This window comes from Taudactylus pleione, unplaced genomic scaffold (genome assembly GCF_031769625.1).
Source record: "Taudactylus pleione unplaced genomic scaffold, aTauple2 ptg000008l, whole genome shotgun sequence".
Classification (NCBI taxonomy): domain Eukaryota; kingdom Metazoa; phylum Chordata; class Amphibia; order Anura; family Myobatrachidae; genus Taudactylus; species Taudactylus pleione.
In genome coordinates this window covers 7481080-7503517 of record NW_028284411.1, presented here as the reverse complement: position 1 = coordinate 7503517, position 22438 = coordinate 7481080, and the positions used below count along the sequence as shown (strand labels likewise).

Genomic DNA, 22438 nt, shown 5'->3' with positions numbered 1-22438 from the left:
GGGTGTGCACCGGCCACTTTTCGTGTTTTGTGTTTTGGTTTTGGATCTGGATCTTTCTTCGTGTTTTGGATCTGGATTGGTTTTGCCAAAACCACCCTTCCGTGTTTTGGGTTCTGGGTTTTGTGTTTTGGATCTGTATTTTTTTTTTAAAAGCATAAAAACAGCTAAAATCACAGAATTTGTTGGTTTCTCTGCTCCTATGCTATTATTAACCTCAATAACCTTAATTTCCACTCATTTCCAGTCTATTCTGAACACCTCACACCTCACAATAGTTTTTTCATGTCCAAAAGGTTGCACCGAGGTAGCTGGATGACTATGCTAAGCGACACGAGTGGGCGGCACAAACACGTGACCCATCTAGGAGTGACACTGCAGTGGCAGACAGGATGGCAGTTAGAAAAACTAGGCCCCAAACTGTACATAATGCAAAGAAAAAAAAGAAGTGCAAGATGGAATTGTCCTTGGGCCCTCCCACCCACCCTTATGTTGTATAAACAGGACATGCACACTTTAACAAATCAATCATTTCAGCGCCAGGGTCTGCCACACAACTGTGGCTGAAATGATTGGTTCGTTTGGGCCCCCACAAAACAAGCTGGCAATTAATGTGTCCCTGCACAAACTGGCTCTACGGAGGCAAGATGTCATCCTCATCCTCCTCATCCACCGATTCCTCACCCTCTTCAGTGTGTACATCCTCATCCTCACAAAGTATTAACTCGTCCCCACTTGAATCCACCACCACAGGTCCCTCTGTACCTTCTGGAGGCTGGTCTGCCTGGAAGAGCTGATAATTCATTTTGATGAACATCATCTTCTCCACATTCTGTGGAAGCAACCTCCTACGCCTTTCGCTGACAAGGTTCCCGGCTGCACTAAACACTCTTTCGGAGTACACACTGGAGGGGGGGGCAACTCAGGTAAAATAGAGCCAGCTTGTACAGGGGCCTCCAAATTGCCTCTTTTTCCTGCCAGTACAGGTATGGACTGTCTGACATGCCTACTTGGATGCTGTCACCGATGTAATCCTCCACCATTCTGTCAATGGTGACAGTATCATATGCAGTGACAGTAGACATGTCAGAAATTGTTGCCAGGTCCTTCAGTCCGGACCAGATGTCCAAACTTGGTCCTGCCTGCCCTGCATCACCGCCAGCGGGTTGCTTAGGATACCTAAGTTTTTTCCTGGCAGCCCCAGTTGCGGGAGAAAATGAAGAAGGAGCCATTGACGTGTCACGTTCCGCTTCAGCTGACAGTGTGTTCACCAGCAGGTCTTTGCACCTCTGCAGGCTTGTGTCGGCCGGAAAGAGAGACACCACATAGGCTTTAAACCTAGGATCAAGCACGGTGGCCAAAATGTAGTGGTCTGATTTCAACAGATTGACCACCCTGGAATCCTGGCAAAGCGAATGAAGGGCTTCATCCACAAGTCCCACATGCCGAGCGGAATCGCTCCGTCTTAGCTCCTCCTTCACTTTCTCCAGCTGCTTCTGCAAAAGCCTGATGAGGGGAATGACCTGACTCAAGCTGGCTGTGTCTGAACTGACTTCACGTGTGGCAAGTTCGAAGGGCTGGAGAACCTTGCACAACACGGAAATCATTCTCCACTGCGCTTGAGTCAGGTGCATACCCCCTCCTTTGCCTATGTCATAGGTGGATGTATAGGCTTGTATGGCCTTTTGCTGCTCCTCCATCCTCTGAAGCATATAGAGGGTTGAGTTCCACCGCGTCACAACCTCTTGCTTCAGGTGATGGCGGGGCAGGTTCAAGAGTGTTTGCTGGCGCTCCAGTCTTCGGCACGCAGTCGCTGAATGGCGAAAGTGGCCAGAAATTTTTCGGGCCACCCAAAGCGTCTCCTGCACGCCCCTGTCGCTTTTCAGAAAATTCTGCACCACCAAGTTTATTGTGTGAGCAAAACATGGGACGTGCTGGAATTTGCCCAGATGTAATGCCCGCACAATATTGGTGGCGTTGTCAGATATCACAAATCCCCAGGAGAGTCTAAGTGGGGTAAGCCACTGGGCGATGATTTCCCTCAGTTTCTCTAAGAGGTTGTCGGCGGTGTGCCTCTTACTGAAACCGGTGATACACAGCGTAGCCTGCCTTGTAACGAGCTGGCGTTTCTGAGATGCTGCTACTGGTGACGCTGCTGCTGTTGCTGCGTAAGGTGATACATCTACCCAGTGGGCTGTCACAGTCATATAGTCCTTAGTCTGCCCTGTTCCACTTGTCCACATGTCCGTGGTTAAGTGGACATTGTGTACAACGGCATTTTTCAGGACACTGAGGACACTTTTTCTGACGTTTCTGTACAGTCTCGGTATCGCCTGCCTAGTGAAGTGGAATCTAGACGGGATTTGGAACCGGGGACACACTACCTCCATCAATTGTCTAAATCCCACTGCACTAATGGCGGATACCGGACGCACGTCTAACACCAACATAGCAGTCAAGGCCTCAGTTATACGTTTTGCTTCAGGATGACTGCTGTCGTACTTCATCCTCCTCGCTAAGGACTGTTGGAGGGTCAATTGTTTAGTAAAAGTAGTGGTGTTCCTACTTCCTCTCTGGGATGATGAACGACTCCCAGCAGCAGCAACAGCAGCAGCGGCAGCAGTAGGCGTAGCAATGCAGGATCCTCCGGAGGAATCCCGGATAGGAGAGTCAGTCATGCCAGTGACATGGCCTGCAGGACTACTTCCGATCCTGACTAAGGAGGAAATTGACGAGGAGGGAGTTGACGGTGTGGTTTGCAGGCGCTTGGATACAACAGGACAACGGGATTTAGGTGTCCCTGGACTGCTTACGGTCTTAGCCAAAGTTTCTGAACTTGACAGTAACTTTTTATGAACGCGCTGCAGGTGCCGTATAAGGGAGGATGTTCCTAGGTGGTTGACGTCCCTACCCCTACTTATTTCACCTTTACATATGGTACATATGGCAAGACAGTTGTTGTCCGGATTTGGATAGAAATACTGCCAGACCAAAGAGGTGGAATGTTTGGTCTTCTGCCCAGGCATGACCGTGATGGGCTTTTTCATCCCACGGACAACAACTGTCTCCCCCGGAGCCTGATTTAAACAAACCACATCACCATCAGAATCCTCCTCGCCAACATCCTCCTCAGCGCCAGCTACACCAGTATCCTCATCCTGTTGTACTTCAACAGTGACATCTTCAATTTGCATATCAGCAAGTGGACTGTGGGTGCTCCTTTCAGCACTTGCAGGGGGCGTGCAAATGGTGGAAAGAGCCACCTCTTCCCGTCCAGTGCTGGGAAGGTCAGGCATCGCAACCACCACCACACTTGGACTCTCCTTGGGGATTTGTGATATCTTCTTAGAAAGCACAGTTCTTCGCTGTGCTTTTGCCAGCTTAACTCTTTTGATTTTTTTAGTGGGAGGAGGGCTTCCATCGTCATGTGAAGCTGAACCACTAGTCATGAACATACTAGGGATCGACCTTAGCCGTTCCTTGCCACTCCGTGTCGTAAATGGCATATTGGCAAGTTTACGTTTCTCTTCAGCTGATTTAAATGTCTTTTTCAAGGTCATTTTCCTGAACTTTGCCATTTGGGATTGTATGTGCCCTCTACTATGACATTGGGCATCGGCCTTGGCAGACGACGTTGATGGCATGTTATCGTCTATGTCATGACTAGTGGCAGCAGCTTCAGCACTAGGAGGAAGTGGTTCTTGATCTTTCTCTATTTTATTTTTATCGGAGAAAGTTTGGTCCTCCATTTATGTTATATCGATTTGATATATACGTGCGGCTAAACACAGAAAATATATATTTTTTTGGTTTGGACTGGAGTGTACTTTGGGGGTTACAGCACCCTTTAACGGTCAAGCCAGCCGGCCCTTATGACACAGGCGCACTCTTGGCACTACTTTGTTGATGCACGTGCGGCTACTGCGCACACAATTCACAAACACAGAAAATAATTTTTTTTTTGGTTTGGACTGGAGTGTACTCTCGGGGGTTACAGCACCCTTAACGGTCAAGCCAGCCGGCCCTTTACTTATGACACAGGCGCACGCTTGGCACTACTTTGTTGATGCACGTGCGGCTACTGCGCACACAATTCACAAACACAGAAAATAATTTTTTTTTTGGTTTGGACTGGAGTGTACTCTCGGGGGTTACAGCACCCTTAACGGTCAAGCCAGCCGGCCCTTTACTTATGACACAGGCGCACGCTTGGCACTACTTTGTTGATGCACGTGCGGCTACTGCGCACACAATTCACAAACACAGAAAATAATTTTTTTTTTGGTTTGGACTGGAGTGTACTCTCGGGGGTTACAGCACCCTTAACGGTCAAGCCAGCCGGCCCTTTACTTATGACACAGGCGCACGCTTGGCACTACTTTGTTGATGCACGTGCGGCTACTGCGCACACAATTCACAAACACAGAAAATAATTTTTTTTTTGGTTTGGACTGGAGTGTACTTTCGGGGGTTACAGCACCCTTAACGGTCAAGCCAGCCGGCCCTTTACTTATGACACAGGCGCACGCTTGGCACTACTTTGTTGATGCACGTGCGGCTACTGCGCACACAATTCACAAACACAGAAAATAATTTTTTTTTGGTTTGGACTGGAGTGTACTTTCGGGGGTTACAGCACCCTTTAACGGTCAAGCCAGCCGGCCCTTTACTTATGACACAGGCGCACGCTTGGCACTACTTTGTTGATGCACGTGCGGCTACTGCGCACACAATTCACAAACACAGAAAATAATTTTTTTTTTGGTTTGGACTGGAGTGTACTTTGGGGGTTACAGCACCCTTTAACGGTCAAGCCAGCCGGCCCTTTACTTATGACACAGGCGCACGCTTGGCACTACTTTGTTGATGCACGTGCGGCTACTGCGCACACAATTCACAAACACAGAAAATAATTTTTTTTTTGGTTTGGACTGGAGTGTACTTTCGGGGGTTACAGCACCCTTAACGGTCAAGCCAGCCGGCCCTTTACTTATGACACAGGCGCACGCTTGGCACTACTTTGTTGATGCACGTGCGGCTACTGCGCACACAATTCACAAACACAGAAAATAATTTTTTTTTGGTTTGGACTGGAGTGTACTTTCGGGGGTTACAGCACCCTTTAACGGTCAAGCCAGCCGGCCCTTTACTTATGACACAGGCGCACGCTTGGCACTACTTTGTTGATGCACGTGCGGCTACTGCGCACACAATTCACAAACACAGAAAATAATTTTTTTTTTGGTTTGGACTGGAGTGTACTTTGGGGGTTACAGCACCCTTTAACGGTCAAGCCAGCCGGCCCTTTACTTATGACACAGGCGCACTCTTGGCACTACTTTGTTGATGCACGTGCGGCTACTGCGCACACAATTCACAAACACAGAAAATAATTTTTTTTTTGGTTTGGACTGGAGTGTACTTTCGGGGGTTACAGCACCCTTAACGGTCAAGCCAGCCGGCCCTTTACTTATGACACAGGCGCACGCTTGGCACTACTTTGTTGATGCACGTGCGGCTACTGCGCACACAATTCACAAACACAGAAAATAATTTTTTTTTTGGTTTGGACTGGAGTGTACTTTCGGGGGTTACAGCACCCTTAACGGTCAAGCCAGCCGGCCCTTTACTTATGACACAGGCGCACGCTTGGCACTACTTTGTTGATGCACGTGCGGCTACTGCGCACACAATTCACAAACACAGAAAATAATTTTTTTTTGGTTTGGACTGGAGTGTACTTTCGGGGGTTACAGCACCCTTTAACGGTCAAGCCAGCCGGCCCTTTACTTATGACACAGGCGCACGCTTGGCACTACTTTGTTGATGCACGTGCGGCTACTGCGCACACAATTCACAAACACAGAAAATAATTTTTTTTTTGGTTTGGACTGGAGTGTACTTTGGGGGTTACAGCACCCTTTAACGGTCAAGCCAGCCGGCCCTTTACTTATGACACAGGCGCACGCTTGGCACTACTTTGTTGATGCACGTGCGGCTACTGCGCACACAATTCACAAACACAGAAAATAATTTTTTTTTTGGTTTGGACTGGAGTGTACTTTCGGGGGTTACAGCACCCTTAACGGTCAAGCCAGCCGGCCCTTTACTTATGACACAGGTGCACGCTTGGCACTACTTTGTTGATGCACGTGCGGCTACTGCGCACACAATTCACAAACACAGAAAATAATTTTTTTTTTGGTTTGGACTGGAGTGTACTTTCGGGGGTTACAGCACCCTTAACGGTCAAGCCAGCCGGCCCTTTACTTATGACACAGGCGCACGCTTGGCACTACTTTGTTGATGCACGTGCGGCTACTGCGCACACAATTCACAAACACAGAAAATAATTTTTTTTTGGTTTGGACTGGAGTGTACTTTCGGGGGTTACAGCACCCTTTAACGGTCAAGCCAGCCGGCCCTTTACTTGTGACACAGGCGCACGCTTGGCACTACTTTGTTGATGCACGTGCGGCTACTGCGCACACAATTCACAAACACAGAAAATATATTATTTTTTTAGCACTTGGGGGGAGCACCCCTGATGGACAGAGCACCCCCTGGACAACACTACAGCACTCCTTTAGGACTGGGACACTGCACAGGACTTTGGAGTGGACACAGCCCCTATGGAGAACTGACTGCACAACACAGTCCAGCCAGCCCCTATGGACTTTGAAGTAGTGGACACAGCCCCTATTAACAACAGCAGCACAGCACAACACAGCCAGCCCCTATGGACATTGAAGTAGTGGACAACAGCAGCACTACACTACACTACACAGCCCTAACTCCCACCCTCCCTCTTCACTGTCCACAGCCGAGTGAGAAAATGGCGCCGACGCGGGTACCTTATATAGGATCCAAAACCCGCGAGACTCGGAAGGCGGGATGATGACGTTTTGCCTCGATTTCAGATCCGAGTCAGGCGGGAAAAGTCGAGCCTGACTCGGATCGGACTCGGATCGGGGGGGCTCGGGGGGGTTCGGATTTCAGAAATCCGAACCCGCTCACCCCTAATTGTGACTCATATGCATGTGCAGATTGTGAAAAATCGCTCAATGCATGCGAGCGCAGCATAGCGTCTGTGTCTGAATCAGGCCCATTGTGTCTGTTTCAGAGATGGACGCAATGGCTATATTATTTGCACAGAGCAATTTGCCATATCGCTTTTGTATTGCGAGTCTGCATGCACAGGGAACTCATTGACAACGTTAGAGTGACAGGTAGTAAACGTTTGGGGGAGGTAACAGAGTGGTCAATAAAATGCAGTGACAATAGACACGCCCACAAGTGGAGCTAGATACGCCCCAGCAGCACATTCTGCTACCACCTACAATCTCCCTGAAACTAGTTTTCAAAAGTAGACAAGTATGTACTAGGGGTGACCGGGTTCGGATTTCTGAAATCCGAACCCCCCCGAGCCCCCCCGATCCGAGGCCGATCCGAGTCAGGCTCGACTTTTCCAGCCTGACTCGGATCTGCAATCGAGGCAAAACGTCATCATCCCGCCTTCCGGGTCTCGCGGGTTTTGGATCCTATATAAGGTACCCGCGTCGGCGCCATTTTCTCACTCGGCTGTGGACAGTGAAGAGGGAGGGTTGGAGTTAGGGCTGGCTGGGCTGTGTAGTGTAGTGTAGTGTAGTGCAGTGTAGTGTTGTGCTGTGCTGTGCTGCGCTGTGCTGCTGTTGTCCATAGGGGCTGTGTCCACTACTTCAAAGTCCATAGGGGCTGGCTGGACTGTGTTGTGCAGTCAGTTGTCCATAGGGGCTGTGTCCACTCCAAAGTCCTGTGCAGTGTCCCAGTCCTAAAGGGGTGCTGTAGTGTTGTCCAGGGGGTGCTCTGTCCGTCAGGGGTGCTCCCCCCAAGTTCTAAAAAAAAAATATTTTTTCTGTGTTTGTGAATTGTGTGCACTGTGGCTGCACGTGCATCAACAAAGGAGCAGCGCCAAGCGTGCGCCTGTGTCCCATAAGTAAAAGGCCGGCTGGCTTGTCCGTTAAAGGGTGCTGTAACCCCCAAAGTACACTCCAAACAAAATAAAAAAATATTTTCTGTGTTTGTGAATTGTGTGCGCAGTAGCCGCACGTGCATCAACAAAGTAGTGCCAAGCGTGCGCCTGTGTCCCATAAATAAAGGGCCGGCTGGATTGACCGCTAAAGGGTGCTGTAAACCCCAAAGGGCACTCCAAACAAAATAAAAAAATATATTTTTTTGTGTTTGTGAATTGTGTGCGCAGTAGCCACACGTGCATCAACAAAGTAGTGCCAAGCGTGCGCCTGTGTCATAAGTAAAGGGCCGGCTGGCTTGACCGTTAAAGGGTGCTGTAACCCCCAAAGTACACTCCAAACAAAATAAAAAAATATTTTCTGTGTTTGTGAATTGTGTGCGCAGTAGCCGCACGTGCATCAACAAAGGAGCAGCGCCAAGCGTGCGCCCTTGTCATAAGTAAAGGGCCGTCTGGCTTGACCGTTAAAGGGTGCTGTGACCCCCAAAGTACACTCCAAACCAAATAAAAAAATATATTTTTTTGTGTTTGTGAATTGTGTGCGCCGTAGCCACACGTGCATCAACAAAGTAGTGCCAAGCGTGCGCCTGTGTCATAAGTAAAGGGCCGGCTGGCTTGACCGTTAAAGGGTGCTGTAACCCCCAAAGTACACTCCAAACAAAATAAAAAAATATTTTCTGTGTTTGTGAACTGTGTGCACTGTGGCTGCACGTGTATCAACAAAGGAGCAGCGCCAAGCGTGCGCCTGTGTCCCATAAGTAAAGAGGCGGCTGGCTCATTTCTTAAAGGGTGGTGTAACCCACAAAGTGCACTACTCTCCAGCAAAAATAAAAAAATATTTTCTGTGTTTGTGTGCAACTTAGCCGCACGTATATATCAAATCGATATAACATAAATGGAGGACCAAACTTTCTCCGATAAAAGTAAAATAGAGAAAGATCAAGAACCACTTCCTACTAGTGCTGAAGCTGCTGCCACTAGTCATGACATAGACGATAACATGCCATCAACGTCGTCTGCCAAGGCCGATGCCCAATGTCATAGTAGAGGCCACATACAATCCCAAATGACAAAGTTCAGGAAAATGACCTTAAAAAAAACATTTAAATCATCTGAAGAGAAACGTAAACTTGCCAATATGCCATTTATGACACGGAGTGGCAAGGAACGGCTAAGGTCTTTCCCTATGACTAGGGTGTGTCATACTAGTATGACTAGTATGTTCATGACTAGTGGTTCAGCTTCACATGACGATGGAAGCCCTCCTCCCGCTAAAAATATCAAACGAGTTAAGCTGGCAAAAGCACAGCAAAGAACTGTGCGTTCTAAGAAGATATCACAAATCCCCAAGGAGAGTCCAAGTGTGGTGGCGGTTGCGATGCCTGACCTTCCCAGCACTGGACGGGAAGAGGTGGCTCTTTCCACCATTTGCACGCCCCCTGCAAGTGCTGAAAGGAGCACCCACAGTCCACTTGCTGATATGCAAATTGAAGATATCACTGGTGAAGTACAACAGGATGAGGATACTGGTGTAGCTGGCGCTGAGGAGGATGTTGGCGAGGAGGATTCTGATGGTGATGTGGTTTGTTTAAATCAGGCTCCGGGGGAGACAGTTGTTGTCCGTGGGATGAAAAAGCCCATCACGGTCATGCCTGGGCAGAAGACCAAACATTCCACCTCTTTGGTCTGGCAATATTTCTATCCAAATCCGGACAACAACTGTCTTGCCATATGTACCATATGTAAAGGTGAAATAAGTAGGGGTAGGGACGTTAACCACCTAGGAACATCCTCCCTTATACGGCACCTGCAGCGCGTTCATAAAAAGTTACTGTCAAGTTCAGAAACTTTAGCTAAGACCGTAAGCAGTCCAGGGACACCTAAATCCCTTTTTCCTGTTTTATCCAAGGAATCGGTGGATGAGGAGGATGAGGACAACATCTTGCCTCCGTGGAGCCAGTTTGTGCAGGGACACATTAATTGCCAGCTTGTTTTGTGGGGGCCCAAACGAACCAATCATTTCAGCCACAGTCATGTGGCAGACCCTGGCGCTGAAATGATTGGTTTGTTAAAGTGTGCATGTCCTATTTATACAACATAAGGGTGGGTGGGAGGGCTCAAGGACAATTCCATCTTGCACCTCTTTTTTTTCTTTGCAGTATGTACAGTTTGGGGCCTAGTTTTTCAAACTGCCATCCTGTCTGCCACTGCAGTGTCACTCCTTGATGGGTCACGTGTTTGTGCCGCCCACTCGTGTCGCTTAGCATAGTCATCCAGCTACCTCGTTGCAATCTTTTGGCCATAAAAACAATATTGTGAGGTGTGAGGTGTTCAGAATAGACTGGAAATGAGTGGAAATTAAGGTTATTGAGGTTAATAATAGCATAGAAGCAGAAATACCCACACATTCTGTGATTTTAGCTGTTTTTATGCTTTTTTAAAAAAAAATTCAGATCCAAAACACAAAACCCAGAACCCAAAACACGGAAGGGTGGTTTTGGCAAAACCAATCCAGATCCAAAACACGAAGACAGATCCAGATCCAAAACCAAAACACAAAACACGAAAAGTGGCCGGTGCACATCCCTAGTATGTACTAGTGTAAACTCCCCCTGGTGTACATCCGTGCATTTGACTGTGCAAGGACTGGGGGCCTGATTAAGAGCCGGACGCTCTGACCAAAGCGCTCGCTCTGAATCAGGGCCCTCCTACATGAAAATGGAGCTGCCTCTTGGACGCTCGCATAGCTGTGGGTGAGCGTCCACGATGATGGTCGCGATGGTCAAGACCATCGCGACCATTGGGCTTGCGACGGAGACCCTGCGGTAGGGTTTCGCTGCCGCAAGCCCTGGAGTGATTTTGGCTCTATCAGATGTCAGTGGGGCCGGCTTCAGACGGTAGGTGTTCCCATGGGAACGCCTCCGTCTGGCAGCCACGGCCCCGGCACACCCACCAAAGGGGGCGTGCTGTCAATCAACATCGACAGCACGCCCCCTTTGGTGCGAGACCCGAAGCGATGGCTAGCCCGTCGCTAGCTGGGTCTCGCGCATGCGCACGACGGAGCTCCCTCCGTCGTGCGCATGCGCAGTAGGGCACCATCGACCCGCTTGCGAGCGTCCTGCGCTCGCGAGCGGGTCTGAATGACCCCCTGGGTTCAGTCCTCCAGAATTCCAAATCCACCTGAATTTCGTTAATCCGAACAGATAAGAGTCGCGGTTTTAATATCCTCAGGAGATCCAGACCGATCCGAGTCGTGGTTTTAATCTCCTTAGGAGATCCTGATAGATGCAAGTTGTGGTTCTGATCTTCCAGCTGTTCAGAATTTGGATTTTAAATCCGATTTTCTGGGTTTTGGTTTGTAAAAATGACACGATTTTAGCTGTTTTTAAAAAATTTTTTATCATTTGTTTATTCCATATCCAAAACCAAAACACAAAGATGAATCCAGGTCCAAATCCAAAACATGGGGGTCAGCACACATCTCTACAGGAAAAAAACAGGCAAGGAGGAAAAGAAAAACTCTGCCACATTATACCGTACGCCTGGCAGGGCAGATTAATTTCTGGATTAATCAGATATATGGGCCGTGTCAGGAACTTTCCTAAGAGTAATGCAGAGAGAAAGTGCTTCATGATTTTCTGAGTAAATTTCGTTTCTCTATAGAAAGACTGAATAACAGAAAAAAAAACCCAACAAGACAAAGCAGCGTTTACCTTGCTCAGAAGGACGGGGCCGCGTTTCAGAACATTACTGAGCTCAGTACATGTGCTGCAGAGAATATCAATTGTTCTGACCTTCTGTCTATTTGTGATGTATGGTCTGTACATTCCGTTCTGATGCCGCGGTAACAGCATTAGCGCGAAGAAGAAAACAGTAGCTCAGCAAAAATAAGTTCAGTAGTAAAGATGAGCCAAATTGCCATTAAATATCACACACATCCAATTGGGTGGTGGGTCAGGGCGTTTCTCCAAGGTGTCCCGGCAATACTATCATCGCATTTCTCATTGTCTCTGCAAATTCCGGCCTTTTGCAGAACTGGGGCGATGATGGTGCCAACTGTGATGTGGTTGGGGTAGGTATCATGTTCAAGGCCTGATCACAGGAAGCTTGAATGACGTCTCTTCTGCAACGGACGCAAATAGTTTTACAACACTGCGTGTGCGCTGAAGCGAGTTTACACAGTTCCCTACAATCGATTTGGCCGGATCTCTGCTGGATCTCAGTTTGCTTTGAAACAGGCTGAGGCGAGTCAACAACTGGGCAACAAGACGCAAGAGATGAGTCTCCTGGGAGTGCCATGGGGGTGTAAATATAGATACGCGCACGGTGCGAGGAAAACTGTTTTTGAGGGATCTCTTGCATGTAGCATGGGGCTGGTGCAAGTGCCGATGCTAATGGTTACAGTTGCAGGGGTTGGCGTGCATTCGCAGAGCGGCTTTTTTAAAGTCAAGGGGGTCTATTCATCATCGGGGGCCTTATCCACCTAGCCGCGGGAGATATTTAGCAAAAATCATATATAAAGAAACCACATACAAAAGGGACACAGAGGACAATACCTTAAATCCCAGTGAACAATTGTCATGCACAAAAAGAAGATAGTTATACAGACTTCTTAAGAATGTAAGCTCTCACGAGCAGGGCCCTCTTCCCTCATTCTCCTTACACTTTCTTCTACTCCTTACTCCCCACACGGGCACCTAACACTTGACTGCTAACTCCCTGCTGCTTATTGTATGTGTTTTAATCGCTATTGAAGTATATAAACCGGAAACGATATGTATGACCGCCAAAACTCAGCCCGGCAGATGAAATCCTGACGCCGGAAGGCCGGGAGATGAAGATCCCGACTGAGGTGTGTAACAACCCTAACCCTCCCCTCTCCCGCACCAAGGGCCTGATTCAGAGCCGCTCGCAAAAAGCGAGCGCTTGCTCTGAATCAGGGCGGCCGCTTTTTTTTTTTTTAAACCGGCCTCCTGGCCGCTCGCATAGCTGTGGGTGACCACCCACAGCTTTTGCGAGCGGCCAGGTGATGGTCGCGACCATCGCGACTATCAGGCTTGCGACGAGACCATTGTGGTAGGGTCTCGTTCCCGCAAGCCCCAGTGAGCTTCCTGCTCGTGATGTCAGTGGGGCCGCCCCCAAATGGCAGGCAGTCCTTTGGGAACGTCTCCATTTGGCCAGCCACCCCCCCTGCCCGCCTCCAAAACGGAGCAAGCTATCGATCAACATCGACAGCCGCTCCTTTTGGATGCGAGCGTCGGAGCGAGTGATTTCTCGCTCGCTCCGGGGCTCGCGCGTGCGCACTGCCCGGCCATCAACCCACTTGCGAGCGGGTCTGAATCAGGCCCCAAGTCCCTAAACCTAACCTTCCCCCTACCCCCGTGGCTATCACCTTCCGATGCCTGGCTTACCTACTTTCGGTATGCCAGGCATCGGGATTTCGGCGTGGGGCTAATTATAGGCGTCGGTATTTAGATGCCTTTCATTAGTCGGCATTTCGACCTTCGGCTTCCTGACTACATCCCATATAAACAATGTCCTTGTCCTGCACTGTAATGTACTGTAAGTTACTCGTTTCTTGTTCGCTTATTAGTTTATATAGTTTATATAAATAAAGGATAATAATAAAGGATAATAACAGGTATACTGTAAATGAATGGAGAAAGTTCCTTGTTGTGTAAATAACCACTGTCCACCAACCAATGGTATAATTAGTACACAAGGACACACACGTGAGAAAGTTTCTATGACTTTCAGCTCTGTAGCGAGGTCAGACCCTACTGTCTCAGGTTTCTATTCCGCTCTGCAGGAAGATAATCTCTCATTATTTGAATGATATTTTGCCATTAATTCCCAACATGCCTCTTCACAAGACGACCTTGCTTTCTTCATAGCTGCTGTTATGTTATCTGCTAAAGAACAAAACACTGGGAGGACGTGCGTAAACAGTGATTCACAATTTGCAGCCGAAATACCCCGATGTGTTTTACCTCGGGGTGTTTACTTACCTCGGCCAAACTACGTCACTTATAATGTATAATGCACGCACGCACACACGCATTGTACATGTAAATTTATAAGTTCTGTATATATATATTAGGGGTGTGCACCGGCCACTTTTCGTGTTTTGGTTTTGGATCTGGATCTTTCTTCGTGTTTTGGATCTGGATTGGTTTTGCCAAAACCACCCTTCCGTGTTTTGGGTTCTGGGTTTTGTGTTTTGGATCTGTATTTTTTTGAAAAAAAGCATAAAAACAGCTAAAATCACAGAATTTGTGGGTTTTTCTGCTCCTATGCTATTATTAACCTGAATAACCTTAATTTCCACTCATTTCCAGTCTATTCTGAACACCTCACACCTCACAATAGTGTTTTTATATCCAAAAGGTTGCACCGAGGTAGCTGGATGACTATGCTAAGAGATACGAGTGGGCGGCACAAACACGTGGTCCATCTAGGAGTGACACTGCAGTGGCAGACAGGATGGCAGTTTGAAAAATTAGGCCCCAAACTGTACATAATTCAAAGAAAAAAAAGAGGTGCAAGATGGAATTGTCCTTGGGCCCTCCCACCCACCCTTATGTTGTATAAACAGGACATGCACACTTTAACAAACCAAACATTTCAGCGCCAGGGTCTGCCACACGACTGTGGCTGAAATGATTGGTTCGTTTGGGCCCCCACAAAACAAGCCGGCAATTAATCTGTTCCTGCACAAACTGGCTCTACGGAGGCAAGATGTCGTCCTCATCCTCCTCATCCACCGATTCCTCACCCTCTTCAGTGTTGTGTACATCCTCATCTTCACAGAGTATTATTTTTGTCCCCGCTGGAATCCACAACCACAGGTCCCTCTGTACGTTCTGGAGGCTGGTCTCCCTGGAAGAGTTGATAATTCATTTTATGAACATCATCTTCTCCACATTTTGTGGAAGCAACCTCCTACGCCTTTCGCTGACAAGGTTCCCGGCTGCACTAAACACTCTTTCGGAGTACACACTGGAGGGGGGGCAACTCAGGTAAAATAGAGCCAGTTTGTACAGGGACCTCCAAATTGCTTCTTTTTCCTGCAAGTGCAGGTACGGACTGTCTGACATGCCTACTTGGATGCTGTCACCGATGTAATCCTTTAACAGACAGACACACGCTTGTCGCTGCTGCTTTAAGGATGCAGGTGCGGCTACAGCCCACACATTTCACAAAGACAGAAAAAAAAAGAAGAATTTTTTTATTGTTTGTGGAGCGCACTTTGAGGGTTACACCACCCTTTAACAGACAGACGCACGCCTGTCGCTGCTGCTTTGAGGATGCAAGTGCGGCTACAGCCCACACAATTCACAAAGACAGAAAAAACAAGAAGAATTTTCTTATTGTTTGTGGAGCGCACTTTGAGGGTTACACCACACTTTAACAGACAGACGCATGCTTGTCGCTGCTGCTTTGAGGATGCAAGTGCGGCTACAGCCCACACAATTCACAAAGACAGAAAAAAAAAGAAGAATTTTTTTATTATTTTTGAAGCGCACTTTGAGGGTTACACCACCCTTTAACAGACAGACGCATGCTTGTCGCTGCTGCTTTAAGGATGCAGGTGCGGCTACAGCCCACACATTTCACAAAGAGGAAAAAAAAGAAGAATTTTTTTATTGTTTGTGGAGCGCACTTTGAGGGTTACACCACCCTTTAACAGACAGACGCACGCTTGTCGCTGCTGCTTTGAGGATGCAGGTGGAATATAGACGGGATTTGGAACCGGGGACACACTACCTCCATTAATTGTCTAAATCCCACTGCACTAATGGCGGATACCGGACGCACGTCTAACACCAACATAGCAGTCAAGGCCTCAGTTATACGTTTTGCTTCAGGATGACTGCTAGGGACTGTTGGAGGGTCAATTGTTTAGTAAAAGTAGTGGTGTTCCTACTTCCTCTCTGGGATGATGAACAACTCCCAGCAGCAGCAACAGCACTAGGAGGAAGTGGTTCTTGATCTTTCCCTATTTTATTTTTATCGGAGAAAGTTTAGTCCTCCATTTATGTTATATTGATATATACGTGCGGCTAAGGCGCACACAAACACAGAAAATATTTTTTTCTTTTTGCTGGAGAGTAGTGCACTTTGTGGGTTACACCACCCTTTAAGAAATGAGCCAGCCGGCTCTTTACTTATGGGATACAGGCGCACACTTGGCGCTGCTCCTTTGTTGATGCATGTGCAGCCACAGTGCACACAATTCACAAACACAGAAAATATTTTTTTATTTGGTTTGGAGTGTACTTTGGGGGTTACAGCACCCTTTAACTGTCAAGCCAGCCGGCCCTTTACTTATGACACAGGCGCACGCTTGGCACTACTTTGTTGATGCACGTGCGGCTACTGCGCACACAATTCACAAACACAGAAAATAATTTTTTATTTGGTTTGGAGTGTACTTTGGGGGTTACAGCACCCTTTAACGGTCAAGCCAGCCGGCCCTTTACTTATGACACAGGCGCACGCTTGGCACTACTTTGTTGATGCACGTGCGGCTACTGCGCACACAATTCACAAACACAGAAAATAATTTTTTATTTGGTTTGGAGTGTACTTTGGGGGTTACAGCACCCTTTAACGGTCAAGCCAGCCGGCCCTTTACTTATGACACAGGCGCACGCTTGGCACTACTTTGTTGATGCACGTGCGGCTACTGCGCACACAATTCACAAACACAGAAATTTTTTATTTTTTTTTAGCACTTGGGGGGAGCACCCCTGATGGACCGAGCACCCCCTGGACAACACTACAGCACCCCTTTAGGTCTGGTACACTGCACAGGACTATGGAGTGGACACAGCCCCTATGGACAACTGACTGCACAACACGGTCCAGCCAGCCCCTATGGACTTTGAAGTAGTGGACACAGCCCCTATTAACAACAGCAGCACAGCACAACACAGCCAGCTCCTATGGACTTTGAAGTAGTGGACAACAGCAGCACTACACTACACTACACTACACAGCCCTAACTCCCACCCTCCCTCTTCACTGTCCACAGCCGAGTGAGAAAATGGCGCCGACGCGGGTACCTTATATAGAATCCAAAACCCGCGAGACTCGGAAGGCGGGATGATGACGTTTTGCCTCGATTTCAGATCCGAGTCAGGCGGGGAAAGTTGAGCCTGACTCGGATCGGCCTCGGATCGGGGGTGCTCGGGGGGGGTTCGGATTTCAGAAGTCCGAACCCGCTCACCCCTAATATTTATAGAATTCTGTGCTCATCATTTCTGTTATTAAAGCTTGTCAGTGTTAATGAAATCAGAATATACCATAAAGGAATAAAAAGCTTCATATAATTTTGTGTTTATCTCATCCCGCAGGGCTTCTCTGGCCCAAGTGCGAGATTGAAGGGGCTGTGATAAAACTTGTTTAACATGTAAAACACGTTGAGCTTACCAGAGGAAAAGAGGATCTCTTTTCCTCCATGACCTGAGACATTCCCCCTCACCCCCTATAACTGCACATTCTCACCTCTCCTCCTGGGTGTAAAACTTTCCTCCCGTTCACCCTGTAGCCCCATACACTCCCCTCGTAGCAGCAACACATTCTCCTCCTTACCCTATTGTCACACAGAGACCAAGATCTCCTCCTCCTGAGTCCTTACCTCTCTCTACCTATAAGAGCTGTACTGGCGATGAGAAGACTTCCGGGTTTCTGACCTGGGAGTCCTATTGTGCATGCACGGCCATTGGCCTGGGCAACCGCTGTAGTCAAGGGGATGGAGAGGGATCCTTTGGCACGGGTATAGGTATTTTTGCGCTAAGAAGCCCATACGCTTCTATAAGCGACGCCATCTATTGATGGCGCTGCCTACCATGCATAAGCTCCAGAAAGGTTAGTTTTCCGGGGATTTTCTGCAAACAGGCACATCATAGCCCTATAGAATTCTTTGGGGACTGCTGTGCCACAGGTCTGTAGGTATATCTCTGATAATTGATGTGGAGCTTTTTTATTACATATGATGAGCCATAGGTATTGCTGTGAACCTTCGAAAAGTGCAGTTTTCAGAGGTTTTACTGCATTTTTAATTTTGCTTCATCCAGTCCAAAATGAAGTTCATATATTCTGAATTCCTGCCAAACTTAACTTACTGATATAAGGCATGTAAGATATGACTGTGGTCCCTAACATCCCGAACTACAATAGCATTTAGCACTTCCCATGGGAAGCCAATCCCCAGCCATCATGGTGGCCCTTGGGCTTGTCAATTTGCACAGGATTACGATTATGTGCATTTGCACAATTACAGGCCCCCAGACCAGCAATGGCAGGAGCTGCAGCTGATCCCAATATGTATTAATACGGTCCATAGCCAAAATTGAAAATACCTGCAGTGGCCCCATGGCACAGCAGTCCCCATAGGTTTCTATGGGGCTGTGATGCGGCACGTGCTCAAGCTCTGGAAAGCATAACTTTCCGGAGCTTGTGTCCAATAGCTAATGACATCTTTAAGCGGTGTTAGCCATTGTAGGACTCATTTGCGCAAAATTCGCTGGAGAGGGATCCAATGGATCGCGCTCTGTTACTCGTCCCTTGTGCATGCATAGACTGATGGCCTCACATGCGGATTACGCATTACATAAACCCTGGCAGTGATGACATCACTGTGTCACGGAGCTATCCCAGCAGGAAGTTGCCGAAGAATACTGGAGCAGGTAAGCAGGTAAGCAGGAGAAGATGTACCGTACACTGACGATTGCATTATAAATGTGATCATTAATACAGCTTGCCTATAATGAGTAGAGATGTGCACTGACCCCCGTGTTTTGGTTTTGGATCTGGATCTACCCTGGTTTTGGATCTGGATGGGTTTTGCCAAAACCTCACCTCCGTGTTTTGTTTTTCGGTTTGCACCAAGCTAGCTGGCTGGCTAAGCGGCAAAAGTGGGCGGCACAAACACATGGCAGTTCAACTTCCAACATGGCATATCAGGAAACACTTTTATTATTCAAGAGAGGCCTATAGAAGCGGTGGCCACGCTGACACAGCTGGTTTATTATGTGTGACAGCTCTGGAGAAAGCGGTGTGGAGGTCTATCAAGAAAGTGAGAAAATGGAAAAACCATTTTATGTGGATCCCTCTATCCCAGCTGGGTCACCTCAGAACCCTGAATGTTACAGCTCATTGGGATTATTTGAGAAGTTTGTGGTAGAAACTCCATTTAACACCTTGTCTGATCCTATTCCCGATGTACAGTTTATCTCCGTGCTGAAATCTCCTCATGTGAAATGGCAGACAGAGCATTCTCTGGATAACCATATTTCTAAATATGTGAATGCACTTACTCTGAACAATACCTCAGTGATGGAGAAGATGCGCTGGATAATGAACAGAGTCTCTACTGTTAAAACTAAGAAAGAAGACCAAGCTTGCCAGCTGCTAGGATACTGGAATGCAGATTCCAAAGAAGTACAGATACTGGATGAGCTTCTGAGTTGTTCTGACCAGATGGGTCAGGGAGAGCAGATTCTCATCCAGGATGACGATGTCTTGTTCAGTTGAGCCCAACAGAAATGGCTGGAATGGAGCTGACAAATTGGAGAAACCAAGAGAGACAGCATACTCTGGAGATCATTGAGAAAGCAGAAAAAGAGCTCCACCACAAGATGACTAAACTCACACACAAAGGTTTAATAGAAATAGATACAACACCAAATCAGATGTTTACCCTGGAGGATCTGTCTGATTCATCATGGTGCAAAAGAGAGACACAATGGCTAAACATAAGAGTCACCTTCTGGATGTGAATTGTCTCATTTGCATGGGGAGAACCTAACCCTCATATGAGATGGATCTCAGCCAGTGAACAACATTAAAATCACTATTAAAAAGTCACAATGGAAGACTACAGTGTGGAGAATCTTTCTTCACAGTCAATAGAGGCCTCAGAGAACATGAAAAAAGATGCTCTAGGTGCTGAACGTCAAGGGATTTCTCCATCATGTTCTGCAGTGTGGAAAGGTTTCATTCACATGTTTTCTATAAAGCAGTACAAAGTTACAGCCTTCAAAGTGTCTGGCTATAACACCCACCTTTGCCAGGAATTACCTAAGATTATTACAAGCAAAGGATTCCTCTGTCCGGAATCTGTGTGGGAATTCATGGATCGTATCTGGCCTAAATGCACTAAGACATCCAGTGATTCTGTGTACTGTAGCCCACTTTATTCCTACCTGAATCGCAAACTGAAATACGGAATAGTGAGCACAGACAACATGGAGGCCTTTGTTATTCCGCTGCCTGCATGCCAACCAATACCTCCCAGACTACACCCACTATGGGGACCATGTCTTAATAATGACCATCCCCATCTGTTGCTAGACCGTCTTTTTCCAAACCATCCATCCTGACTTCCTGTCCAAAAAGGGTGAGCAGGGTACAGAAAGAGGAGCTAGATATCCCCGATTACATTTTTTTAAAATCTATAATAGATAGATGATGTGGAGAGAGAAGAGCTTTAGATGTTGGAATAGGGACTCCCACCTATTTGGCTTCCCTCCAGAGAGCAGAGCTTTGTTCCTCAGGAAGTGTCTATGCCTGAGCTGATGATAGGTAGTCTCTGTCTGTTGGTAAACATCCTTCAGGAGATGGCAACCCAGAAAAACAACAACTATAATAATGTGTCCACTGATAACCAGCCTGATACCTTAACAGCAACATACCCCATATGGCCAACTCATAACATGACACCCAGTTTGCAGCCTCCTCTTCCTTATGATACTAATCCAGTCGCCATGGTTGATCAATCAGCCATGTGTGGTCCACCCAATTTTTGGCCTTCTACATTCTAACATCATAATAACACACTATAACACACTAGACTTATAATCTTTGCTTTTGTTTATGTTTTTGAATAGAACAGTTTTAGAATTTAGGATATCCACTCTATATAGGTTTGTACATATAGGCTTTAGTTTTTTAGAGCATATAACTTTATAAGCTGTTAGGATAACATTTCTGCTATGTTTATGATTAAAATAAAAAATTTTTGTAAACCAGTAACTTAAAAAAAAAACGTTTTCATTGCAATAATGAAATAGATTGTTTATTACTGGTTTTGTTTACAAAATGCAGTAAAAATATTTATCAAAATTAAAAAAATAAAATAAAAAAAATGTGTTTTTATTTTTTCACTGATGGTGTGGCTAACATGCACACAGAAACAAATTTATTGTTTTTTTCACACTGGGCTGTGAACCCCTGAAAGAGGCAGCAGCCCCTTGACAGACAGCAGCACAGCACCCCTGCGCAGCTACGCCGGTGACAGTGACAGCCAGACAGGGCCGGTGCAAGGCTTCTAGGCACCCTAGGCAAAACTCCTGCCTGCGCCCCCTCCTTCTCCCAGTATTCATTCAGCACCTCAGGTGAAATATATATATATATATATATATATATATATAATCAATCAGGGTGTATATATATATATATATACATATATATATATATTTATACATATATATATATATATATATATATAACCACTCCAATCACCGTTCAATGCCTAGATACAGTACAGTACAGTGTAATACCATAGCTAAATGGAAAAATAATAAGAATAAAAATGACTGCAAGAGGCAGGATGCTGTGGCAGCCAGAGGTGTGTGGCATGCTGCCCATGGCCACTGAACAGTGCTATAAGTAGTACACATCCCCATATTATGAACAACATAGTGCTAGGTAGGAAGGAATGCTGGGTTGCACTTACCGTCTCCCTTCATACTGGCAGGTGAGGTAAATGGGCGAGCAGAGGTAAGGTGCAGTTGTCTTTGCCGGGGCTCAGGACTCGATGTGGGCAGGGAACTAGTAGTGGCTGGCTGCTTCTGGGCTGGACTCCCAGTCCCACCTGCATGTCACGCCTTCAGCAAGCCGCTGGGTCCTTGTGCCTGGCATCGGCGGCAGCATTCTCTCTCTAATATAGGCCAGGCTGCGTGGATCTCTTCCGCAACATTGGCGGCCCCCACCTGTGAAAGAGGATGGACTGGGGCTCCTCCAAGCCGGTCAGCCCAGCAGGAACTTTTCCTGCGGAGGGGCGCATAGGAACATCAATAAGACTTGAAACCCTAGCACTCAGGTAGAGGCGGAGCGGCAGAGTGGGCGGCAGCTGGGTCCGGCGCCAGTAACACAGTGATGTCATCGGCGCCGGAGCCAGCTGCCGCAGTTTATCTTGGCTCTCTCTGCATGTGTGGGGGACGGGGGGTGGAAGCCGGGGTTGAGGGGCACCCGCTGCTGAGGTCTCACCGGGTCTCTAAGCTGGCAGGAGCATGGAAGACCATGCCCCCTCTCCATGGCAGCCTCAGCGGGCCACCTCTTAGGTCCCGGCACCCTTAGACAGCTGCCTAAAGCTGCCTAATGGAAGCACCGGACCTGCAGCCAGGTATGGCTGACACGCACACA

General features: G+C 47.4%; 1 pseudogene; it reads left to right on the top strand.

The window, feature by feature from the left end:
* The first annotated feature begins 19042 nt into the window (after window positions 1-19042).
* LOC148542821 (SPOC domain-containing protein 1-like) lies at window positions 19043-20835 on the top strand (annotated as a pseudogene).
* The last annotated feature ends 1603 nt before the right edge of the window (window positions 20836-22438 follow it).